This window comes from Sarcophilus harrisii, chromosome 4 (assembly GCF_902635505.1).
Source record: "Sarcophilus harrisii chromosome 4, mSarHar1.11, whole genome shotgun sequence".
In the NCBI taxonomy this organism is placed as follows: Eukaryota; Metazoa; Chordata; class Mammalia; order Dasyuromorphia; family Dasyuridae; genus Sarcophilus; species Sarcophilus harrisii.
The window spans coordinates 23,053,355-23,077,379 of record NC_045429.1 but is presented as its reverse complement, the minus strand read 5'-3'; the positions used below and the strand labels follow the sequence as shown (position 1 = coordinate 23,077,379).

At 51.2% G+C, this 24,025-nt stretch overlaps 1 long non-coding RNA gene across 1 annotated transcript; it reads right to left on the bottom strand.

Moving 5' to 3' along the window:
- Positions 1 to 1,528: 1,528 nt before the first annotated feature.
- On the bottom strand, positions 1,529 to 22,481 carry LOC116423753. The gene is made up of 3 exons (XR_004234274.1): positions 22,243 to 22,481; positions 12,683 to 12,814; positions 1,529 to 1,922 (listed from the first exon to the last, which is right to left on the bottom strand). It is a non-coding gene; the product is annotated as an uncharacterized LOC116423753 (long non-coding RNA).
- Between the last annotated feature and the right edge of the window lie 1,544 nt (positions 22,482 to 24,025).

Genomic DNA, 24,025 nt, shown 5'->3' with positions numbered 1-24,025 from the left:
TACGGTGAACTCCTCATTCTGCTCGTTTCGCTCAGTGTCAGTTAATGTCGATCTTTTTCTAAAACCAGCTTGTCCATCATTTCTGACAGAACAATAATATTCCATGACCTTCATGTACCGCAGCTTGTTCAGCTACTTCCCATTGATGGCATCTACTCGTTTTCCTTTTTTGTTATTTTTTAATTTATTTTTTAACATACGCCGCTGTTGTGTCCCACTTTCTAGAGCCCCCGAGTTGGGGAGACGGAACGTATCGTGCTTTTGAGAGACCCCACGCCGGGATGGTTCAAAGACGGTCCTAGCGGAGAAGGGGTGAGGCGGGCCTCCTGGCGATGGTGGAATATGGAGCCCAGTGAGGGGATGATGGGGGAGGGCCGAGCCAGGGAGTGGCTTTTGTGAGTAGAGAGAAGGGGGCGTGCAGGAGGGCAGCTGGGGGGCAGACTGGCAGGATTTGGCAATGGGGGAGTGGGGGAGTGGGGATCCCAACACTGTAAACCTGGGGGCCTAGGGTGCCCTGCAGGGCATGGAAGCTATCCCTTGAGGGGTCAGAATCCCTGTGTTTTGAGGGATCAGTCTCTCCATGACATGGGCCATGGGCCCTTTACCATTAGAGTAGCCCTTTGGACTCTGTCCTTATCAGCATAGTTGCTCTAGCTTCGCTGGCCCGGGGCAGGGGGCAGGGGGCAGTGGGGCCAGCACCTCTGGCACCTCCGGCACCCACCCTGGTCTCATGGTGGAGAAAGCCCAGGGCTTCCTCCCCAGCTCAGCTGGTGCCAACCCTGCCACGGTCCCACCAGTGGCCTTCAATGCCCGCCCCCAGCTGAGACCTCACTTCTATTAGAAGGAAGGGCCTGCCTGACTTCAGATAACATGGTTGTAGGAGCCAAGGCAGCCAGCGGGCCTGGTCTGGCCTAAGGGCCGGGCCAAGTCCCTCAGGAAATTGCCTCCACTGGGGTGGGTCTTTCTCTTTTCCCATTGGGGTCTGAGAATGATTTTTCCTGGCTGTATCCGGATACTCAAGACCCTCCCCGCCCTCACCACTGTGCAGCACCCTCCCCCCACCTTCCCTTTATCAGTATTCCTTTAATGTACAGGTACATGGGGAGGGATGGCGGGGCCCTGTTGGAGGAGGGGCCAAGCCCCCCAGCCTCCCTTTCTGGGCCGGGGAGGCTCTCCTGAACGGCCTCCACAGAGAGGCCGGGAAGTGCTGCTGATGGCTGGGCCCCTGTGGGACCTCTCTGGACCCCGCTGCCTTGCCTGAGGCCCCCTCAGTCCTGCTATCAGTTTTTGCATTTTCTGTGGAAAAGGCCGGGGCCTTCCTAACCCGGATCGTGCCCCACTACCGCAAGGGCTTCCACAGGATCCGGGGACCTTCTCATCCCCGCCTCATACACGCCCCACAGCGACCCTCACTCCGAGGGCTCCTCCAGGCCCCCAGACCAACCTCATTCGGGCCCTGTTAGAGGCCCAAGCGCACTCTCGGTCATCCGGGCTGTTGTTGTGAGAAAGAGGAATAATCACACGCTCCCGGGTCCCCGTGAGGAAGCAGCGCGGGCTGTGGCAGCCGCTGTTAGCAGAGGTGTTGGGCCCTGACTCGGGGGCACCGAGCACGGGTTCGCCGGCCCGGAAGAGTTAACTGTACTCATTGGGGCCCTGGTCACAAGGCAGAAATGCACATTTTTTTCCAACTTCATTAAATTTAGAGATTTCAGAGAAAAGCAAATACCAACTGGCAGCTGTTTGAAAACACAAGCTCTAAAACCTTAACAAACAATCCCACAAAGACATTTTTAAGTTCTGGGCGCCCAGAGCCGCCTCCGAGGGGTCTGTGGCCAGAGAAAGGTCCATCTTGGGAAGTCTCCAAAGGGGGTCCAGCAGATCGGCCCCGCAGCTCACCGAAACCGGGTCTTGTGGGCCGAGGCCTAGGAGAGAGCGAGAGGGGAGCCAGTCTTGGAGTGGGACCCACTGGGCAGAATGGTCAGCATTTGCCCCCTGCCCGGAGGTGCCCCCTCCCCACACGGAGGTGCCCCCCTCCCCGCCTTCCCCCAATCTGCCGGATGCTCACCTGGTCTGTGGGAGACACAAGTCACAGACTCTCAAGCCAAGTACACACAGCCAGGCCTTCCCCCCGCCCAGCCCTGCATCTGGCCTTACCGCACATCTGGCCCCCTTCCCGCACCCAAGGGCTTCCTGGCCAGCTCCCTCCTTCCTTCCACAACTAGAGGGCGAGCCCCTTGAGGGCAGGACTGTCTGTCCCCAGGCACAGTCCCTGTCACAGAGCTCTCGTCCCTCCTTCAAACCCCCCTCTGCCTCAAGCGTCCCCCATCACCTTCAGGTCTCCCTTAATGTTAGTGTCTTCCCACTTTCCACCTTATCCTACAGGCCCTGAGCTGTTTGCCTGTTGTCACCCCAGGGAAACTGTTAGCTGCAGGGGGGGGCCCTGCACCCATGGTGCTCAGTCCAGGGCCTGGCACAGCCTGGCATAGGAGATGCTGGCTAAGGTGACTGTGACACAGGTCGCCCACCCCCAGTGAGGAACCTGAGACTTGCAGGGAGAAAGTCATGTGTCGCAGGACCCCCACCCTGCTCAAGAGCGCTGGGGTGGCAGGATGCCTGGAGGGCACTAGACAGGGAAGGACGGCCCGGGGCGGGGGCAGGAGGAGCCGCTTCCATGGGGAACAACCCCGGGGCACCCTAAAAACGGGCCCTGGGGCTCCTCTTACCCTGGGGAAAGGCGTCTCCTCAGATTTCCCCACACCAAGCAAGAAAAATTGAATGGAAAGTCGTTTCACATCTTAGCCTTTGAAGACCACCAGTAGTGGTGACTTCATCACTTCCCTGGAGGCCCATCACCTTAGAGGTGGCAGCTTCCACCCTCTGACCCTTCCTCTGCCCTCCGGGATCAGGAGGAATGCTCCCTCTTGTGCCCCTGTAGTCACAGGGCCGTTCCTGTTCCTCCCAGCTTGGGCCTCCAGTTCTATCTGGCCCCAGGGCACTGAACCCAGGCTTGGCAGTGTGACACTGGAGAGGTCACTAGATCTCCCTGGCCCTCAGTTTCTTCCTCCCCCACCTAAAATCCTAGAATTTTACCTTCAATTTTTTTTTGTCTTACAGCTTTCTGTCTGCTGGTGTTTTACTTTTTAGTCGCAAAGCTCCCCAGATCCTGATTTATTATTCCCTCTGAGTCTAAAACACGCCATTGTTCACGTGATGGGGATTTAACAAAGGCAAACTTTATTGGGAACATAAATCGGAGCAAGAAATGCTCACCCGACGCTTTGCAATTAAAAACAAAACTGCCGCAAAGAGAAGCCTGAGGAAGGAAGCTGCGGCCTCCCCCTGGGCCTCCTGCCTCCCGAGTGGAGGCCCCCTGCCCACTCATCTGTCTGGCACAGACCCACCTGAATCATTCCCTCTCTTTAGCTCCCGATGATTCCCAGACCCCATTTAGCCCACGTTCACCATCCTCTTTGTGCACAACCATCAGTTCTATCCATGAGGCGGCAGTGGGATGGTTTGCGATGGGACACCCTCATTCACTGGCTCATCAGACACGCCGGGCCCAGCTGCTGCTCACAAGGAACAGAGATGCTCATGGGCTCAGTCGCACTGGGCACACTTAAGTTACTTCTGAGCAGATGGATTGCAGTTAGATCTAAGGGGCAGCCTGCTATGGTGCAGAGTCAGTCTGGAAGCAGGAAGGCCACGGTCCCTGGGATCTGGACCTGGAAAGGACTCGAGAGACCCACTAGTTCAGGGGTCTCTAGGACCAGTTACAAGACCCACTAGGGGCTTAGGGATAATTCTCAGGGCTCTTAGAAATTTCTCTCTCTCTCCTCTCTCTTTCTCTCTTTCTCTCTGAACATAACTGATTTCCTTTTTAATGCTATGAACATAAAGTTATGGTTCTGAAACAGGTCCCCTGCACTCGGTCCAAAGGGTCCAAAACACAAAAAAGCTGGGAAGCCGTGGGCTAGGTCAAGCACTCCCTTTACAGATGGTGCAGCCGAGGCTCAGAGGTGTCAAATGACAAGGGGTGAGAAGCAAAGCTGGGGTTTCAACGCTCTGGAGCTCATGTTCTCTCCCAGCATCCCAGAACCTAGAGAGCCGCAAGCTCTGCTGGCTCATAAAACCCTCTTTTCTGCCGCCGTTTTCTTTCCTGTCATCCACCCGAGGTAGAAACCCAAGACCCCTTTCTCCCTCTGTCAGCTGAGCCTGCCGTGTTTAACAAAACCCCTGTAGTTGTTGGACACCGAAGGTTCTGTTGCCCACGACTCCATTCTATTGCTCTGTGCTGGACGGCTGCTGGCTGAAAGGCCTGAATTGTGCCCTCAATAGCTAGGTGGTCCAAAAACTGACTTTTCTAAAGAACATGAAGACATAAATGGCCACATGAAAACATGAAACCACTTATTGTGAGGGAAGTGATAATTAAAACAACTTTGAACATTGACATCTCTAGAGCCGTTAGAACTGGAAACAGTCTGTGGTGGAGGGACTAGAAAGGCCTATGCATGGGAAAGGCTCAGAACCGGCCCCGGTGCCCAGCATTTCCATATGGAATTATGCAAGTGACTCAGCTGCCCTTATCCTCTGACCCAGAAATCCCAGTGTTGAGCACAAGTCACCAGGAAGCCAAAGGCAGAGACAAAGGTCCTACATGTCACTAAATATTCAGAGCGGCATCTCTGTGGTAGTGAAGAACCGAAAACCACGTGAGAAACCAGCATTTGGAGAGCAGTCGGACACGCCATGAGACGAGGCCATAATAGGATGTCTTTGTGCATAAAATGAAGGATACAAGGAATTCAGAGACTTGGAAAGATCTGCGGCTAACAGAGAGCCAAGAAAGCCACCAAAAGGACAACAGGCTCAGTGACGACGATTATCCGAGTGAAAAGCACACCAAAGGGAGCTGGAGGCTCAGTCGTGGAAAACCAGTGAAGGCCCCAAGAAAGAGATAATTAAGCAGAGTCTCCCAGGACAGAAGAGTCCGTCCTGGCTGGCGTGAACAGAGCCCCCCGAAGAGCTGGTGTCATTCCAGTTCCCACGGTACATTTCTACTGGGTTAGAATTGGAACCAAAGGCCACATTTCACATGCTTACACCTCCCAGTCTTGCAAATGAGCACCTGGGGGGGGCCATGGACCCGGAGAGGCTGCTGGACGGGGTCTCTGCGGTGGCCATTTTTGCTTAATAATTTACCTTTGTCTCAAGAAAGGTTCCATCTGGCAGAGGAGCGTGGGAAATGACTATACCTTATGGAAATGTGTGTTTCTAAGGAATTAGTTACTGGTCACCCAGAACTGAGGCACAGTAGAGAGAATTTTGGCCTTGGAGTGAGGAAAACCTGGATTCAAAATGGGCTCCACCATTTAGAGACATTTCATTTATGAGACTCAGTTTCCCCACCTGTAACATGTGTAGTTGGGGATGGGGTCGGGGGCTGTCGGACCTCTGGAGCCCCTCACAACAGCCTGTAGGCAGTGCATGTGGTAGGAGGCTGCCACATTGGGTCCCAGATCCCATCCTCCTGCACCATGGTCCCTCCTGGAAGGAGCTTGTGGGGGTCTTGGTGAGGGCCCCCACAGGTCCTGTGCCTCCCCCACAAGCCCCCCTTGCTGTGCTCCCTTCTAGGGGAGCTTCAGGTTCTGTGCTTCAGGTTCTAGACACCCTCAGCCACCACAGACTAAGAGATGATAGCCGCCCTGGCTGCCCAAGACCCCCTGGGAAGGAGGGGCTGACCGGAGGGTCATCTCCTCTAGAGCTTACACATCTCTGTCCTGGATCGCCTTCTAATGCCCAGGGCCAAATGCTCCCCGCTCTGAGGGAAGCAGGATGAAGGGGGGCATTTAGGATGATGGCCTGTGGTTTAGGGTCATCCCATTATCTCCCTTCTTAGGCAATGCTACAGGTGTTTATTAATCCCATTTTGCAGATGGGGACGTGGAGTCAGAGACAGGCCAGGGCTCAATCAGGGTCTCACAGCTAGGAGTACCCAAGGCAGGATTTGAATCCAGGACTTCGGCTCACTGCATGTACCACAGAGCTAGTGTACAAGACTCCCCCCCCCCCAACTTTCCTTAGGGAGGAACTAACTTTCTCAGGAGGCTCTCCTCCGAATGCCTGCCCTGGGCACCTCGCCAGGAGCTGCCCAAGCCTTTCCCATGATGGTCACTCAGGACCCTTTGGGGGGGCAGACCAGCAGGCAAACACGGCCCTGTGCAGTCCACTTGGAATCTAAATCCAGGCCTCAGTGCAGCTCCAGAAACTGCTCTGGGGCCCAGGACAAGGGAGGCATCTATGGGGAAGGATGAGGGGGTTTGGTGTGGGGGAGGGCCATGGGAGGGGTTGGTGATCCCCCCAATACCACAGTGTGGGCAGGGACTGACCCCAGTTCTATTTGGAGGTCCCCACAGGTCACAGGTCACAGGTCACCATGAGGAGGAGCAAGAAGTCTTCAGCCTCTTCCCTCATCTAAGGGCCTAGGAGGAATCAGTATTCCAAACGGCCTCTTGGCGAGTGACAACTCACTGAAAAGCTCCCATAAATTAGAATATTTTTTCACCTACAGCTGCTTCTTAGTTAGCGAGTGCTCATGGGGGGAGGGGGCTCCCCTTTCCTTCTCCAACGCTGCCGGAGTGAGTGACTGATATGTGGGAACATGAGATGGCAGCCACAAGAAGCGATTTCTGGCTTAACGCGCTGCGGGAGCTTTCCCTTCTCCCCAAATAGGAAAACCCTTTGTGGGCAATCTCTTGTTCCACACACTGGCTACAAGCCGGGGCACCCCGGACTCCACACGCAGTAGGTGCTTTAACAGGCCTGTGCGTGTTTTCCTCCCCGGGCTGCCGGACGTCGAGGTTTGGAGAGAAGCGGCCAATTGTTGAAGGCTGACGACGGCACCATTGTCAGACGCTTGCTGGGTGCCCCCAGGAGGGACCCGCCTGTCGTCCCGGCTGGCGGGGGGCTCTCACCCTGGCATGCACCAGCTGTCATTTCATCTGTCTCAGTTCTGGGCGCCTCGGGAACATCGAGGGGTGGAGGACGTCCAGACGCCCAGGGAGGCCGATGCATGAGAAGAGCAGGCACAGAGGAAGGGCCAGGGTGGAAGAGCCGCTGAAGGGCCAGCCTGTGGAAGGGGGAGGCAGCTGGGCCCCAGAGGGGAGAGCTGGGGGCCGAGGGTGGTGAGAGTCAGAGCCTCAAGGTAGGGAAACTCCACAACGAGGAGCTGCTCAAAGTGGAATGACGCTGTGCCCTCCAACCACCAGGCTCTGGGATGCTCCTATCTCACAGATAAGGGACCGGAGGCGCAAACAAGGTAAGTGACCTGCCCAGGTCACACAGTGTCAACTGACCCATAAGTATTTGGGAAACATCCAACACCGGCCAGGCAAAGACCAAAAGTAAATTCCCTACCGTCCAAGAGCTTTCCTTCTCTGGAGAAGTGCTTTAGCGGAGGCAGCAGCCTCCAAGAGCAGGAATGCGGGTCGGGAAAGGGCCAAGGGGGCCATACGCTAAGCTCTGAGAGAGAACCAGGCTTTCTAAGAGGCAGAAGAGCGAGGGGAACCCTACAGGTGAGTGTGGGGGAACAGCCGAGATAAAGGCTCAGAGGGCGGAGATGGAAAGCTGCCTCAGTGACGTCAGAGGGAGCCAGGCGCACCACGTCTGGACGCTGGCTCGCTGGGCCCGGGCCTGGCTGTGGAGAGATACCAGGCAGAGGAGCTGGGACGTGGTCCCAGAGGCAAGAGAGAGCAGGGCTTTCTTGACCGAGGCAAGGAGAAGAGCTGGCCCCTACTGAATGGAGGTTCGAACACAGCTGCCTCCTGGCCCCGGGGGCAGGACTCTCTGCACCCAAGAGTCACCCTGGGCCTGTTCTCAGTCTTCACATTTGCACAATGGGGAAGATAATGCTTGAGCTGCCTGACTCCTGGGTAAGGGTGAGGATAAAGGGCAAAAGGTGAAGAAATGACAATTATTATAACCTCCTGTTGAAGGATAACAGACCAGTCAAAGGGGGATGGCCATGTGACGTCTGTCCCCATCACGGTGAACGGGGATCTAAATCAGAGATTATCATCCATGTGTTTAGGGATCACCTCCTCAATTAAAATGGAAACTTCCTAAAAAGCAGAGGCCGGATCAGGTCCATTTGGCCCCCCAGAACACCCAAGAAGGCCTTAACTCCCACTCATCCAGCTAAGTAAGTGCTTCCTGGTCCCTCACTGTGTCCAGATGCTGCAGAGCGCTGCGCCGACATCTGGGAGCGGGGCTTGGTCCTCCTGCATCTCTGCGTGGGGGAAGGGAATGTTTATCAGCCTGCTGAAAATTACACGGTAAATGGGAATCTTGGGGCTTTGTTGCATTAATGAGATTACAGGAATCTGGGCATCCTTTCAAGTGTTTATTTGGTAAATGCCAGTTCCCAGGGTGGCAGGAACACCCTATTTGCTTCTCCTTGGATTCTGGGCCCACAGAAAATGGCATAAGTCTTTACCTTTGAATATGAGGGGGAAATGGTGCAGTGGCTGCATCAGGTTTCTGACAGCGTCAGAAACACTGCCTTTTAGTCTGAGGGAAAATGATGCAGGGATTGCGTCAGGCTTCTAACAGTGCTGGAAATGCTGCCTTTTAGTCCAAGGGAAAATGGCGCAGAGGCTGTGTCGGGCTTCTGACAGTGGCGGAAACACCACCTTTTAAGTCCATTTTCTGAGGAACATTTCCCGTTACAATGACACCAGGGCAGGCCTCCTTGGGGCACTCTGAACTTTCCTCATCAGGGGGAACACAGAGGGTCCAATTCTACAAATTTAGAACCTCTGGGTTAGAAGGGGGCACAGAGCTCTAACCTCTAACCTCTGAAGTCCAGCACAGACCTTCACCTCTGCAAGTGTCTGCGTCTGCCTAAGGGGGAGCTTCCCAGCTCCTGGGGAGGCCCATTCCTCTCTGGGACAGCACCCACTGCCAGGAAGATTTGGGATACCAAGCTAAACGTGACTCTAACTAAGGCTCTGAACAATGGTCAAAGTCAAGAGAACTGAGTTCCAGTCCTGATTTGGAGACTAACTCCAAATTACTTAACACGGAACTCAGTTTCCTGCCTATAAAATGAGAGGGTTGGACTAAGTGATTTCTAACTTCCCATTTATAGCAAAGTTTTACACTTGCACTCAGAAAAATAGTAAGAACTTGTGAATCGAACTGATGCTGAGTGAAATGAGCAGGACCAGGAGATCATTATATACTTCAACAACAATACTAAATGATGACCAGTTCTGATGGACCTGGCCATCCTCAGCAACGAGATCAACCAAATCATTTCCAATGGAGCAGTAATGAACTGAACCAACTACGCCAAGAGAAAGAACTCTAGGAGATGACTAAGAACCATTACATTGAATTCCCAATCCCTATATTTTTGCCCACCTGCATTTTTGATTTCCTTCACAAGCTAATTGTACAATATTTCAGAGTCTGATTCTTTTTGTACAGCAAAATAACGTTTTGGTCATGTATACTTATTGTGTATCTAATTTATATTTTAATGTACTTAACATCTACTGGTCATCCTGCCATCTTGGGGAGAGGGTGGGGGGTAAGAGGTGAAAAATTGGAACAAGAGGTTTGGCAATTGTTAATGCTGTAACGTTACCCATGCATATAACCTGTAAATAAAAGGCTATTAAATTTAAAAAAAAAAAAGAACTTGTGAATTTGATGCCAAATAAAGAATTCAAAAGTTCTACAATCAGTGCATTTTTAAAAGTTACCATTTCATTTCAGGACCCGATGAAGGCGAGTCAAAGTTTACTCTACATTTTTTGGCTTACGCTATTTACCAGTGAAGATGGGTTCTTAGTCCCAAGAGAGATACCCCTCAATAAAGGCCTGTTTGGGGAAAATCAAACTAGATCCTGAAAGAAAGAAAGTGAGGTCTGGCTGACTTTTCAGCCAGCGCCGTGGGACCAGCAGGAGGAATGGATTTGGTGCTCGCCTCCCCTTCCACCAGACACCGAGCTTTGGACACAGGCTCGGGTTCCCCTCATGCCCCCAAATGACAAAACCATCAGAAGGTCACTGGAATCTGATGACATGCTCTCGAGAAACACTCTTTAAGCTGAGGAGCGGAAGAGAGCACTGACCCCAAAGCCCCAAAGTCTCCGAGGAGAGCAGAGATCTCCATTCCCATCAACCTGCTTCCCATCCTACAGGAATGGGGGGAGAAGAGCAAGAGATGACTCTGCTCCCTCCCCCTGAGACAACCCAGCATCACCCTTACCACAAGGAGGTGTCCCTTCCACTTTGTGAGCCAGGCCTGGTACTTCATCAGCCCTGGGCTCTCCCTACAAGCAAACTCCCGCCTTGATGCAGCCAAACCTAGCAGGGAGGCGAGGGCCTGGGCACGCATGCAAGGCTGGGCAGGATGCGTCTGATGAGGGCCTGAGTGCGCGCACACACACACACACACACACACACACACACACACACACATACACACACAGAGGCAGGTGCTATCTATCTCCCCAGCCCACGCCGATTCTCCCAGCAGACCCCATAGACTGCAACTTCGCCTCCTTCCCAAAGCCCGGGGGAGGTCCGCCATTGTCACACGACAGCCGCCCTCCTTCCCAGCTTCGTGTCACTCCCTTGACTCCATCTCCCTGTCATGGCTCTTGGTATAGAAGTCTCCTTCCCCTTCACCAGAACATCAGGGCCAGAGAGCAAGCACTCAGTCAGTCTCCATCTGAGCCTGGGGCCTTACACAGAATCAGCCCCTCATCAAATACTTGTTGAACTGAACAGAACCGCACATCTAGGGATCCCCAGAATCAATCAGAGCCCCCAGACTTGGAGGAGCTCTTCATGGCAAAAGAGACACCCCAGTGCACTCCCCACACTCCAGGTGCTTCCCCTGGAAACCTGCCTCAGTTGGAAGCTGATTTTTGTGAAATGAATGAGCTGGGACTTACCAGGGTTTGGAAGTCTGGGAGATGCCCTCAGAGGAAAAGATGTTGGTGGAACAAACAGGGAAAGGGGAGCTGGAAAGGGCCTGAGCAGTAGGCTCAAGAAGCCCACGCCGGCCCCGGCCCCCCACAGGCTATGGCTGTTTTTGGCTCTTCCGATTACAGGGCACAGGGTAATTGGGGACACAGTCACTTCTCCAGCACTTCAGAGTTTCCAAGCCCCTTACCTGCTTTATCTCATTTGATCCTCACACACCAAGGGAGGCCCAGAGAGGGGAGGGGCAGCTCCTCCATCTGTATCACTCCCCAATGACAATGGGGTCTCTAACCTGCCTCCCCACAAACTGAGGACGCAAGGGGACCAAGACCTCCTTCTAGGGCACAGCGTTACCCATAAGGGAGTCTGGTGCCTCTGCTCCTGTCACCGCTCCCGGGGGACCAAAGCACTGCCTTAGCTTCCCAAGACCAAGAAAAGCCTTTTCCACCAAATGGTGAAGAAAGAACCCATTTCTAAGTGCATGACTTTTTGTTCAGTGCCCTAAGACCATGACGAAACATTTCCCAGAATCTCAGGATTCTAGGCCCATAGGCTGGCGCCCCAAGAAGCAGGGGCCTCCTCCTGTGCCCGGCCAAGCCCGGCCACTGAAGCTCAGACCTCGGCTCCTAAGGGTGGGGGAGCCCCCCGCCAGGATCATCAGCATTCCCAATGGCTCTCTGCTTGAACGCCGGGGATCACATTCCTTATGGGCTTCAATAAACCCTTTGCTCTGATGAATTCACAATATGACACCAGAACAGGGTTCATTTTGGCAGATTCAGGATATGCTTCTGCCCTCAATTGTTAGAAAGAATAGAAAAGTATCCATTTTGTTGGGATTTCATTTTGTGGCAATCATCAGACCGAGGCTTTTTCTTATGTGGAGGCCAGCACATCCACGCTAATTTTTGCCCACCAAAAGTCACAGGGTCCTTTGTACAAAGGTCAGGAGGAAATAGGGTTTGCCACGGAAGGCTTCCACAACACAAAACTTCCAGACAGGTTTCCTTCCATTTCCTGATACAGTATATCCTCATCATGGGCTAACCATTTGGGGATGGGCAGTATCTAATTTTTAAGGTCTTTATGCCCCAATATATGGTCAATTTTTGTATGGGGTCCATGAACCATCGAGAAAAAAGTATACTCCTTTCTGTCTCCATTCAATTTTCTCCAACGATCTCTCATCCCTAACTTTTCTAAAATTCTAGTTACCTCCTTAACTTCTTTTTATTCATTTTATGGTTTGATTGATCTAATTCTCAAAATCTGATTTTTAAAAGAATGTTTGTTGATTTTTTTTGGGTGAAATGTAGCTGAGTTCCTCAGTCTTGCCCTGTTCTAGCAGCAGCACAGAAGTTCACCTGTTCTTAGTCCAGCCAACGAGCCCAGTTGCACCCCAGGAGAGGGGCAGCTTCTGACTCTCATTCCAGATCTCGAGGGGGCCCGCTGGCTACATGGCCACACACGTCAATAGGAGGCAGCAAGTCAGATAGACTTTGAAAGCAAAAGGAGGAGGAGGGAAACAAGAAATCCCAGGGATGGGGAAAATAAGGCTATTGAGTTTGAGGGTCACTGGAAGGCTCTCCACCTAGGGACTGTCAGTATTTCAGCTCTACCCCAAAAGGTTTCTGGAACAGACCCACAGGTTTTATGTTTGCTTAATTGTAATAGTACTTACAGAGAATGTATCAGGAATCAGTCAATGCTTGATACCTTTTTTAATCTGGCTTTTTCGGATGGATTCACTGGATGAATCATCTAGATTTCTCCAGGAGTAGAGAATTCGCAAGACAGCTTGTCTCTGGCCAAACTAAAAGGGGAAAAAAGAAAAAGCACAGGATGAAAAACAAAAAGTAAAGACATACGCTAAAAATGGTGAAACATGCTTTTTCTTAAAACTAAGACAGAGAAAAAATAATTTTGCCTTAAGATGCTAGCTAATCTAATTTAGAATACAATGTTCTTGGACCATGAGGTAGGTAGATGGCACAATGCATAAGGAAGTAGAACTGGAATTGGGAAGATCAGTGTTGAAATCCTGCTTCAGATACTCTGTGACTGGTTTCCTCATCTGTGAAATAGAAGTACCTATTTCACAGAGGAAGCAGAGGGATCAAATGAAATGATATATAGGCGAGTGCTTTGCGGACCTTAAGGAACTATACAGTGACGGTCACTGTCATAACAGTGTTACATCGAGATTAGGAAATCTCAATGATAAACCTGTTCTGACATGGTCCTGACATAGCCCTGCTGCTGGCCACTCCCACAGTGGCCAAGCCAGGTGAATTTTAAAATTTCTGTGTGACTGTGGGCCAAGCACAGCCTTTCTGGGCTCTCATCTGTGCAATGAGGGTATTGGACTCGGTGGACTCCTGAAGTCCTGCCAGTTCTAAATCCTGGTTGTAAGTCTTTCAAAACACGCCCAGGAGAAAAGGCAAAACACTTCCACGAGACCAGTGGCCTACTGGGCCCCAGAGGCCTTTGGGGCCCCTTCATTAGGTACAACTACACGCCTACTTCAGCTCATGCTGTCACGCTGATGTTTATCGGGAGGTTTAATTTTCAGGAGCATCACTTATTCCTAAATTTTATTTCCTGTAGTTCTGAACTCAAGCACCAAATCACTGTACATCGTAGGACTGTGCATGAAACTCTGGAGAGCTTGCTTTGCTTTGAAAATGTAGCTTTGCTTTTCTGTGATTCTTGTCTTTCTTCTGTTCCCTCTTTTAAAAAAATGCATTTTTTTTAAAAAGATGCTTCAATTAGCATATTTTCATTATAACTACTACTAATATTACTACTGCAATTACTACAGCTACTACTACTATTGCTACTAGTCATAGTACTACTACTACTGCTGTTGCTACTATTACTACTACTACTATTGCTATTACTACTGTTATTACTATTACTGCTGCTCGTACTACTACTACTACTATTACTACTGTTATTATTATTATTACTACTACTGATGCTATTGCTACCAATACTCCTCCTCCTCCTCCTCCTCCTATTACTACTACTACTATTACTATAACTTTTACTATTACTCCTCCTCCTCCTCTTCCCCCTCCTCCTCCTCTTACTACTACTATTACTATTATTACCACTATTGCTACTGCTACTATTACTTCTCCTCCTCCTCTTCCTCTTCTTCCTCCTCCTCCTCCTCCTCCTCCTATAACTTCTACTACTATTACTACTACTGCTACTGCTACTGCTGCTACTACTTCCACCACCACCTGCTCCTAGCTTTCTCCTCCTTCCTACTTAATCTTTACTGAGAAAAAAAAGAAAAGAAACACAAAGCCCTTGTGATAATACTCAGTCAAGCAAAACAAATTCCTATTCTGGAGGTACCCCAAAAGTGGTCCTTTTATTTCCTACTTATTCTGTGTTTTAAGTCCATCAGGCCACAAGAACATGATTTCTAAGTGGGGCGTCACTGCTCAGTCATTTCAGTCTTGTCTGATTCTTTGAGACCCCATCTGGGGTTTCCTTGGCAAAAATACCAGAGTAGTTTGTCATTTCCTTCTCCAGCTCATTTTACAGATGAGAAAACTGAGGTAAACAGGGTTAAGTGCCCCAAGTCACACAGCCAGTAAGTGTATGAGGCCAGTTTTGAACTCAGTCCTCCTGACTCTAGACCCAGAATGCACCATTTCACTGACCCATTAGTGGATAGGGCCAACTTCAAATATGAAAAGATCTGGGTTCAAGTCCCACCTGACCCCTACTGGCTGTGTGACTCTAGACAAGTCACTTAGGCCCTCAGTGCTTGAGGCCAGAGATGGGACTCAGCTCACCTGCTGTAAGAGGCTCACCACACTCCTTACCTCCACAGGAACTAGACACTAAAGGGTAGCCGGGAGATATTTTACAAAATAAAACAGGATAAAAAATATATATAACACATTCTAAAATCAAGTCAATATGGGGCTCCCAAGAATAGTGTTCCTTATGCACAGACTAGTAAGCGGTCCACTTTCTCTTTGGGTCCGACACCCATGAGTTGCAAAAAAGCCAAGTTAATAAGCATTTATTAAGCACCTACTATGTGCCAGGCACTAACTATGCCAAGATATAAAGGAGAATCCAAAGCCAGGGCCTGCTCTCAAGGAGCCCACAGTTTGATGGGAGAGCCAACATGCAGACCCTTGATCATCAGATAGACCCTGGATAAATCAGGGATAATGACTGGCAGGGGGAGTTTCTTTACCCAGAGTTCCTTATACACGCTCCCCATATAAAACTATAGAATCAGTTCCTATCACTACATTTTTTTTAGACTTGGAATAATTTTAGGCTCCATTCTAGTGTCCTTATCTTAAGTTACAGTATGTTTTTAAAACCACTGAAAGTTAAAATCAGTATTAGAGATTTTGTTTGTTTTAAATCCTAGGCTAGCTAGTCTCTGATGCCTCCAAAAAGTCAGTTCTGAGACCTGTGACTTACGCCCACTGTAAGTGGCCCTGGGAATGACCCCTGACCCCTCTGGATTGTCTAACCGATGGCATGAGACCGTAGCATGCGCTATGCCCTCAGACCCTTTAGCTGGAAGACTTCTCCACACCCTCAGGCTTCCTTAAGAGGAGTTGTTTAGCCATCTTCACAGGATGGGCTCATTCTGCCAAGTCTGGGTCCTAAGGTCCCACAGAAGGAGACCAGACCACACTCCCACCCTATTCGGAAAGCATTGCCCTTCATAGACATCCCACCAGTGACCGTCCTAGCAGTCCCTGACACCTGCCTTTTCACCTTAGGGGCCCCTCCTCCCCAATTAGATCTCCCAATCTTCCAGGAAGAAAACTGGAAATGGGAGAGCAGAGGAAGCCATTTAGAACACTTCTCCACCTGCACATCATTTACCTCCATTTTGACTTTGGTTTTGAGATTTGCTTAAAGGTATTCATCCTTTTCTCTCATGAAGTTAAAAGCAGCTCCTTTCCTCAAATTTTGGGAAGCTGTAGGCTTCAAAGGAACAGGAAAAATAGAAGCCCACTTCATAATGAGTTCACAGAATTCTGTGCTTGAATACATTGATAAAAGAAATCTACTGAGGTTATGTTCGCTCCCTCCTCCGAGGTGATTGAAGAAGACAAAAAACAATTTAAAATCCTTCTTAAATGATGCTTAAAAATCCCCTTTAAGAACAGTTCTTTGCATATAATCAAGAAATCATTCATCTTTCAGACCACAGAAAACAAAGCTCTGCCTTCAGATGAGATAGCCTTTGCTTCAAGTAATTATTCTTGCCTTTGAAAACTGAGAAATTAGAGGAAGGGCTGGAAGAAACATCTTCTAAAGACACCCTCATGCCTCGGGGAAAATATTCATAACATTATTATAATCATTATCCCCGATTCTTCCCCATCTTTATCACTGGTGACATTAACATGTAAATATGGCCTTTGTTTTTCAAGTATTCAACCACTTTCCCCCCTTATTCACCTCTCAAAGGACTGCTCAGTGCTTGACATCACCACTGGTTGTCATGAAATTAATTATATCCTCCAGAAAGCTGCTTTAACCGTCACCTGGGGGAAAAGAAACACTGGAAAAGGCTTCTCAGGAGCTACAGAGACCAGAGTGAAAGGAACAAAGTGGAATCTGCTTCGTCTGAACTTCCCTGACCCTCCCTGAGCCCCCTTTCCAGTGACATCCCCAATTCCCTGGCTGTAATGTTCTCTTCTCTAAATTATAATGTTCTCTGGGAGCAGGTTTCTTGCCGGGCTTCTGGAGGCAGCCTGCGTTTCAGTTCTGAGTAATAATTGCCTCAAATGCAGCCAGGAGTTAAAAGTCCAGTCCTTCATTGTCTCTTCCAAAATAGCCCGGTTAGTTTTCTGAGAGGCCTCTCTCTCTCCTTGGTTCCGAGAGCTCTTGTTGCTAGTCCTTTAGCTCTTCCAGCTTCTGCCTCTAACTCCGACTCCCCAGCCTCCAGCCAGCACAAAGGTGCTATATGGAATGAATCTGACTCCGCCTCTGAGAGCGGGCTTGGGGTTAGTGGGCTTGTCCTCCCTGACTTGTCAATCTCCGGGACTCCTCTGACTTGTGAATCTTGTAGAACTCCAATGAGTACCAAATACATTAGGGAGCTAGAGAACTGTTAAGTACCAGGCTAAATTAGATAACTGATTTAGCACCCTGTGAGAATTCTAACAGCCAGCACCCCCAGGTATCTGGGAAGGACCACTGCACATGAGCTCGTGCTCCAGTCCAGCAGCCTCGCCAAAGTTCTCAGCGCACACGTTGGCCGGCCTGATCCCGGCCTATGCAGGTTTTCAAAAAGGCAGCTCAAAGTAAGGAGGGAAGGCAAGGGATCACCCAGCCAGCATTCTGGTCCCGGTCCGGCCATCAAACCACCAAGCGGGCCAGAAAGCCAGTGGCCCCCGGCGGCCTAAGAAATAAATGAGACCTCTGAAGGGATTTCCAGATCATAGGGTGACTCGGCTCTAAGAGCTATTGTCTGGGACACACGTGGATCTGGGACAAGGAGGGAGCTTACAGAGCTTGACAATCACTCCCTCGATTTTATAGCTGAGGAAATGAGGTCGGGGGTCACCAATAGCAGGGCTGGACCCAGAACCCCAAGGAAGCTTCCCCAGGAGCCAGTAATCGAACAAACATAGGGTCCACTCTAAAAACCAACAATGGAAGCCCGATCTTCTGAATCCCGAATTCTTAAACTACAAAGGCAGCAGGATTGCATGGGATGTGGGATCACTGAATCTGGGGGGACAATGATCCTAAGATTAGCATCGGAAGGGACCTGAGGCCGAGTCTAATCTCATTTTACAGATGAGAAAACGGAGGCCCCCAAGAAGGGTAATCGACCAAGGTCTCAGCTAATGTCAAGAGTAGGATTTGATCTGTTTGCTGTCATGAATGCTCTTCGCACAAGGCCAGACTGCCTCCCTAATGGGCCTTTCAAGCCCTGCAGCTCTGATCTTATGATTATATTCTGTATCTGTGATCTTACCAGGCACCCAACTACATTATTTGTATTAAATGTCAATGAAAAGCAGAATTAGAAATCCAGGTATATGAGAAATTGCTGGATCATACACAGATGGTTCGTGGCTTGATTTTTAACACTGTCTAAGTTCTGGGACACCAAGAGAAGTTTCCTAGAGCACTCCTTCCCCACCCCACCCCAAAAAAAGATTTCATGGAGTTGCAGGGGCCTTACGCCTCATCCCAGAATTACCACAGAATTGTACAGCCCGGTTCACCGAGCTTCCATGCTGAGATTTCACACAATTTGAAGCAATTCCCTAAGTTATTTATAAGAAAGTTGTTTATCACCAGCCCTAAAGTCAGGAGGATCTGAGTTCAAACAAATTTGATACTTAACACTTCCTAGCCGTGTGACTATGGGCAAGTCACTTAACCCTAATTACCTCAGCAAAAAAAAAAAAAAAAAAAGTATGTTACTTGGTAAATTATTGGCCAGAGCAACTATCTACTAACACTTCAGTTATGTGGCAACTGTGGGGAGAAATACACCTCTGTTAATGGAATTTGGGTCAAGTGCGATTGTATCACAACTACTATTTAAAAGAACAGTTTGGATTTTCCATCCAAAATGTCGCAAGGAAAAGCCTAAACATTCCAACACAAGATCATCTTGTCTTTTTTTTTAAACACTCAACACTGAAAGATTTCAGAAAATTGGAGACAAGAAAACTGAGAAATAATAAATGTCACTTTTTTTAATTCACAAGTCTCGACTACCTTTGTCCTTATTATCTACCATGGTCTTTATTACCATTCAAAACATTTCAAACATGCTCATGGAAAGTCGAAAAGGCTTTTTTTTTCAAGTATTTTGTTCAAATTAACATTTTCAGCTAACCAAAAAATTAATAATCCAACGTATTACAAATGTAACGGTAAGTTGAATATCCTACACCTCTAAGACTATCACGGGATGCTTTGTGAACTAAAACTTCCTCCCCACATCTACAGACCGAGTTTTCAGAATCCCACTCATTTCAGAGAAACAGCAAACATGTTAACTACAACAAACTGAACATTGACTCGCGGCTTTCGAATTATGTTGAACAAACTTCACATACAGCCTAACTATTATTACTGAAATAAAAATATTAAAAAGAATTGACCGGTGAACTTGATTCCCCCCTCCCGAGATGGTTACAAAACCAACTTTTTACTCAACAAAATAAGAAAACCTCAAGAGTCTGCAAAGGTTTTTGTTTATGTTCTTCTCTGGCGTTCGGAACGGTGGTTGAAAGCTGAGATCAGAGATTCTTCTTTACTTTTTCCCCTCTGAAAGCCCCAAGTCCCCTTGCCTTTGGATCCAATCACAGCAGTTCTTTGGGAGGCAGCAAGCGCACGCAGCGTCGGGAAAAGGGACAAAACCCGGGGAGGGCCGGCTGTTGATTTTTTCCCAGGGGCCGCCCACACAGTCCGCCCGAAAAAGAGACAACCGCTCCCGGCCAAACCCTTCGGAAGGGGCGGCCCGCTCCTCTGGCCCTCCCCGCCCAACTCCCCTCCCGCCCTGGGAACTCAGCCCTCCGCGGCGCCCCACTTCTTCGCGGGACTCGGCATCTGGGGGGCGGCGCCGCAAGAGCGGAAGTACCCTTGGGCATCGTAATGAACCACTGCGCGCCCGTGGGTCCCGATCAGAGATCGGGCCGGGCCACCGCCCCACGGGCCCCAGCTGCTGCAGCACCGCCAGGGCCGAGCTGCCCCTTCTCCGGAGCCCACACCACGAAGTCCCCGGGTCCCAGACCACGGCGCCAAAAGATGCGGCCAGGTAGCGGGGCGAAATCCGACCAACCCGCCGGCTTGGCACCCTTGGCGCTTGGAGCACCCTCAAAGGGAAGCCTCCACCGTGCGCTCGAAGCACGTGAACTTCATCATGGTGTAGGGGATCTGGCGCATCCAGAGCGGGCCCAGGCCCTTGTAGAAGGCCCACACGCCCTCCTCGGCCAGCATCAGCGGCACCGCCCGGCGCAGCGTGCTGGCGTAGCCCGGCTGCGTCTGCACGCGCACCTTCACCGCCTCCATGGGCGCGAGCGCCACGTCGGCGAACAGCTCGGCGCTGGCCGACGCCGCCAGGTAGAGGCTGGTGCGCCACTGGTAGGCCGCCTCCTCTCCCAGCAGCTCCGAGTAGCGCAGCTTGAACACCTCGTACAGGCCGAACTTGAAGAAGCCCCACCGGAGTAGCCCAGCGGGGGCCCCACCCGTGCCAGGCGCCCGGGCCCCCCCCGCCCAGCGTCACGCGGCCGCTGAGCGGCTGCGTCCGGTCCCACGGCCCGGCCAGGTCCAGGGCCCGATGGCCTTTGCGTGATGCGCACTCAACCCGCCGCCCAGGCTCACAGCCCGGACCAAGGAACCGAACTCGCAGCTGTACTCCGACTGCCCGCGGTCCCTGGCCCACGAGATGAACGAGCGGTCCTTGAGCGACGCCGCGGCCCATGGGCTGCCGGTGGCCGAGGCCATGGCCGCGGACTCGGAGGCTGGCAAAGACCGTTGGGCTGCCGGAGGGGCCCCTTTCGCCCTCAGATGGGTGCGAAATGAGCCCGAGGCAACAGAGTTCCCAAGGTACTGCGGGGCCTCACCTCCCCTCAGCCAATCGCGTCCACCCGCTTCCCCCAAAACCAATGGTCGTCGCGCTCAATTTCCCACTCCCAGAAATCATCTTCTCTTAGCCAATCGTTATCTTCACGCAGGGCTTCCCAGTGGCCAACCATCATCCCTGACACTGGTCCTTCTCTTCCTTAACCAATCGCCATCTGGACACCGGTCCCCTTCCTAAACCAATCACCATCTGCACACCATTAGCCAATCAACATCCTTTACCTTGTAACCTACCTCCCGCCAACACTCCCCTCCCCTCCAATCAGTCTTCTCCCTCTCTGTGGCAAAGCCTTGACTGGCACTTCCTCAGCCAATCACACTCGCCTCTTTCCCCCACCTTCCCTAAGTTTTTGAACCCAAAGTCATCAGGCTCAGTTTCCCTCCTTCCTAGAGTGTCACATTCCTGAGCCAAAGACTGTTTCCTCCCCCCTCCGCCCCTTAAGGGGAACCAAAGGCCGGTACTCCTGGGTTTCTCTCCCTCCCCCATCCCTTCAGCCAATCCTTATGCCCCTCCCCCGTCCAACTCATCCCCTCAATAATTTTAAACCAATAATCAAAATGGGAGAGTGGGAAGAAGCTTTAGCGCCTAGAAAACTCAGAGACAATCGTTCCGTTCAAGCCTCAAATTCCAATTGTAGAAATGGGTGCAGTGAGGCTGGGAAAGGAAAGCAGATTTACTCTAGCGCTGGAAGGCCTTCCTTTTACAGTAAGGACAGATGGTGACGTCATTTACCCGGCGTCACACCGGACCTCTGATGCGTTGTTCTTTCTGCACGCATGTGGCCAATCAGCAGCACCGCCCTGTCCCCTCCTCCACAAGCCCAGCCGCTTCTCTTCTTCCAGTCAGCTCAGAGCTCCCAGCCCCGCGCGGACTTCCTCCGCGTCACTTTACTTTGGAAAGTTATTGAGCACAGAGCCCAGGACTCCCGCTCCCGTCCCTGCTCCTTCAGTCCATCAGTATTCAATAAAGCCCTCTCCTTTTGGCCTCTTTCTCTGTCACTTTACTTAAGAGAACCAATGGGCTTCGTGCTCGAAGAAGTGGTTCCGCCCCTTAGTGCCTCCTCAGCCGATCACTGTGCCCAAACCATGCTTTCCAACCCACTTCTATGCAAATTTGAGGGCATTGCCTCACCTTTGGTGTGAACAACCTGTGCTGAAGAGCCGGCTCCCTGGAGCTCCGCCCCCATTAGTGCGTCTTCAGCCAATCACCACTTTCAACCGGCATTTTTAAGCGTTTTCCCCCCTCTGCCCTGGACGACCAAGGAAAACTCCGAGCTGAAGCGCCCATCCCTGGGCCGCCACCTCCGCTTGTACCTCCTCCGCCAACCACTATAGTCAATAAACATTTTAAAGGAATGTTTTCCCTCTTAAGCGGGATGACCAATAGCCTTCATTTCTGCCTTAATTTCTCGCTTCCTGAGGCCCCGCCCCTACTTAACACCTTCTTGGCCAATCACCACGCTCATGCAAGTTTGCAAGGCCCTCCCTGTCCCCTTTCATCCTATTTTACAAGGAGTGACCAATGGTCATAGTTCCCGCCCCAAGGCGGCCAATCCCTACACTCGCCTGGCGTTTCCCCGCCTCCCAGGCAGGCCCGGCCCCGCCCCATCCCCATCCTAATCCCTTTACCTGGGCGCCCACGGAAGCGATGCTCCGGACTCTGCCGGCTCCCCGAGAGGTGGCGGAGGGAACAGGGCGCAGATGGGCCTATTCCTCCAGGAAGAGGCCGTGGAACAGATAAATCAACATGTGTAGGAAGGCGTACACGCACGCGTAAGCGAGAAAGTAGGTGCATAAGCGCACCACGCACACCGGGACGTCCATGCACCGCGCTCGGAGCCCGGGGCCCCGCCCAGAAACTTCAACCGCTGCGCACGCCCACCTGTTACCATGGCAACCGCGGCCGGCAGCGTCGGGACACGCCCCTGTAGGTGCCCGGCGGGCCCTTAACTCCCCTCCCGCGTGTCCCGACCCAGAGGCGGGACTCACCCGGCCCTGGGGGCCACTGGAGGCCCCCTCTTTCACAAATGGGTGAACAGGAAGTGCCCTGGGACTTTGTTACCACCAGCTTCCTTTTCTTTTTGGTCCATGAAGAGGCCAGGAAAGTCAGTCAATGCATAAGCATTTATTAGGCACTTAGTGTGTACAGGGCATGGTGTTACAGATGTAGGGGCAGAAGAAAGTGAAAGCGGGGCCCCTGCCCTCAAGGAGCTTGCAGCCCAGGGGGAAGGGCACACACACGGGCCACCTTGTGCACGCAGGATACTCACAGGGCGAGTGAGGGGGAGTCATCTGTGTGGTGGGCGTCAGGACCCGGCTCTGCCCCCCACACACACCTGGTGATGCCAGAGCCTTAGAGATGCTGTTTGTAAAGCGCCTAGCTGCCTCTAACGGGCGGCAGGACTGCTCCACCTCCCATCCCCCTCCCAAACGGCTCTGTACCGACCGGGATACAGGCCTGAAGCCCATCCAGCGCTGGGGGCAGAAAGCCCATCCTGCCTCAGACGCCCCCTGGCTGCGGGGCTCCCTTCCTTGCTCTGAGCCTCAGTTTCCTCATCTGTAAAAGGGAACAAGTCACTTACCTTCTCTGATCCCCTTATCCTGACTGGTCATGTGACCAAAGGACATTGTGACCAGCAGCTCCTTATTGGACCATGGGTCCTTCCAGCCAGAAGCCGGGGGTCAGTCCTGACCTTTGGCAAGGCATCAAAGGCTTTGTATCCCCCACAGTGATCCCATCACTGAAGATGGTGAGCGCTTCATCACTGCTCTTTCATTTCACTCATTCCTTCACTCCCCAACACTGGGGCAGCAGTTGGAGGCGGGAAGGCTGCAGGGGGGGCTGGCCAGCCTCCGAGCCCCCGAGTCCAAACCCCAGTCTCTCTTCAGTGAAAGATCCTTGAACAAGGAGACTCGGATTCCAATCCTGACCAACACTTGGACAGCCTTAGGATCCCCTTCCTCTTTCTGGCTCCCTCCTTGCCTGTCTTCCAGGGAAAGGGTTAAACAGAGCATCTAAGGTTCTTATACCCTAAACAGCAAATGGAGCAACAGGAAGATGAACAGATAAATGGATGGATGGATGGACCGATGAATGACTAAATGATGGAGAGATGAAGAAATGAATAGATAGGTGAGTGTAGATAGAGAGATGAACGATGGACAGATAACTAGATAGATAAATGGGATGGATAAACAGACAGATGAATTAATAGATGGATAGTTTAATGAATGAATAAATGAATAGGTAGATAAGTGAATGGATGAATGAACAAATAACTAGCTAAATAGATGAATGGATGGATAGATGAATAAATTAATGAGACACATGAATGAATAAGTGGATAAAAAGATGAATGGATGAATGAACAGACAGCTAGATAAATGAATGGAAAGATAGAGGAATGGACGG